The sequence below is a fragment of the Lipotes vexillifer genome, unplaced genomic scaffold (assembly GCF_000442215.2).
Source record: "Lipotes vexillifer unplaced genomic scaffold, Lipotes_vexillifer_v1.1 scaffold1829, whole genome shotgun sequence".
Lineage (NCBI taxonomy): Eukaryota > Metazoa > Chordata > Mammalia > Artiodactyla > Lipotidae > Lipotes > Lipotes vexillifer.
Genome location: NW_006790200.1, coordinates 996373 through 998815, shown reverse-complemented (window position 1 = coordinate 998815; position 2443 = coordinate 996373).

Here is a 2443-nt window from a genome sequence, read left to right as displayed (position 1 = left end):
CCCCCCCCCAGGTGTAGCCAGGCTGATGGGGTCAAGTGGGAGAGCATGAGTAGCCAGTGCATAAGGATCCATTTCCTCAGAATGAGCTTGGGACCCCTTGCTCAGAGCAAAAGAGACTCCTTGGTGGCACCCCCTGCCTGGGAATCCCAGAAGTGCTCAGGAGGAATTTGCGTGGGCTGCACGTCCTGTTGAGCGAGTGAGGCCAGAGTCACAGAGTCCCTCTTGAAGTTACCTCGTTTTGAGACCCAGGCTGATTCAGTCTACGGGGGGAAAAAACTGATCACATGGAACCACTTAGCAGGCTTTCTAGCTTAAAAAACAATTTGACGAACCTTAACTCACCCAAGTCTCCTGAGGTAGGCATTATCGGTAGCATTCCCATTTTACAGATAAGAAAACTGAGGCTTAGAGAGGTTGCCCGAGATTGCACAGCCAGTAAACGAGACAGAGGTGAGACTCAAACCCAAGTCTTCTGACTCCAGTTTCCCTCCTTCTGATTCCTCATCAAGACAAGCCTTTTTGCCAGATCCCCTTCCCTCCTGCTCACCTCCTGAATGTCGACACTCCCACGGTTCTCTCTCAGGCCTTCCATTTCTCCCCTTTCTCCGTATGCTTTCAGGTTATTCTCATTTACTTCCTTCCCTTGGTCTAATTCCAAAAGCTTGATGGACCCCGGTTTCTCTCTCCAGCCCAGACCTTTCTCCTGAGTTCCATACCTTTATATCTACTATCCTACCAGACACCCACACGTGGCTGCCCAAGTTACCTCCAGTGCAGTGTCTCTAAAATGAAACTCACTGTCTTTCTCTTTCAATGGCTCCTCCTTCTGTGTTCGCTGTCTCAGGAGCAGTAGCTTCTACTTCTGAAGCATCGACCATGTGCCAGTCACTTTATACTGCCAGGATAGTATCATCCCACTTCAAAGGTGAAGAAACCAAGGCTGAAAGGTATGAGCTTACTTGCACAAACTATAATACGAAGTAGGTGACAGAGCCAGGATGCAAACTGAGCTCTATTCTGCATTGCTCCCACTGGGCTAGGCTGTCAGGTAACTGTAGGGCCACAGCTGTTCACTCTGTTAAACAAGCCAGAAGTCATGGGTCATCTTCCCACCTGCCCCAACCCCAGCTTCTCACCCTCACAGCTGCTCCAGAGCCAAGTCCATCCCCAGTTCTAGGTCCTAAATGTTTCTCAGGTTGTCATGCCTTCCCTCCATTCCTCCATGACCAATCCACTCCCGTAAGTCAGCCCCTAAATGATTTCTCCCCCATTACTGAAATAGCTTGCTAGTTTGTCTAGCTAGTAACTAGTTTGTTTAGCTAGCAACTACTTTGTCTCTACCAACACCCCCCCACTTCAAATCCCATCTCCCTGAGAATGGGTTTCCTAAAATACACCTGATTATTGCCCCTAAGAGCCTCCAAAGGCTTCCTATTACCTTGAGGATGAAACCCCAACTCCCTGTTCCTGCCACGGCCTGTCCATTCAGGGTCTCTGCAAATGCCCATGGCATCATTAATAGAAATGGCTTTATCTTTTGGAGGTTTCCACTAAGCCAATATGCATACACCCTCATCACACATTGCACTGAACCCAGCCATCTATACTGTATTCCAATGAACTACAGAATAATGCTGCGTGAGAGCCATTTGTATGCAAAACAGAGAAAGGCTGAAATATGCAGGAACTATTGACAAGTCTACAATAATCTATCATGCTATTATTTGCAATAGTGTGTTTATGTTGTCTCGGGTACCATGTAATTTGGTTTTAATGACAGTGTAGCCAGTTAGACCCAGGATGGCAGGATGTGAGTGCTGCTGAGTGATGTATTACTCCACACCTCAGGGAGAAGTGCACTTCATAAACTATCCAAAACTGTTCAAGAGAGAGCATGATTTGTGCTCTGCAGGCAAAGCATTCTGTTGTATGCACACTAACATATTAAAGGCTCAGAAAAACCCAGCAATTGAGAAAGTAGAGCAATTTTGTTCTCAGGAATTTTGTTCACAGTCTTCTCTTTGCACATCTATCTAGTAATATCTCCTGAAAGCATTTTCCCTCCACAGATGTTTGGGGGAAGCACCAGAATGGAATGCAGACACCCTCAAGGCTTCACCTACTCTGATGTCAGGATGCAAGTGCAGACCTGCCAGTCTCTGCCTGCAACAGCTCTGGTTAACTCCTGCTGGTCCTTCAAGGTTTGGTTCGAGTGTCACTTCCTCCTAGAAGCCATCAGACACACACACACACACACACACACACATTTGTGACATGTAATCATACGTGATCCCATCACGCCCCTCTCTCATAACGCTTCTCTGTATTTTCTACTGGTTGATAGAAAATTCAGCTCAGACTAGAACCTGAGGAGAACGTCCAGGCTCAGGCATCCTGACTGCAGCAGCTTCTACCTGAACCTTTTGGGTTCAAGCTCAGCAGG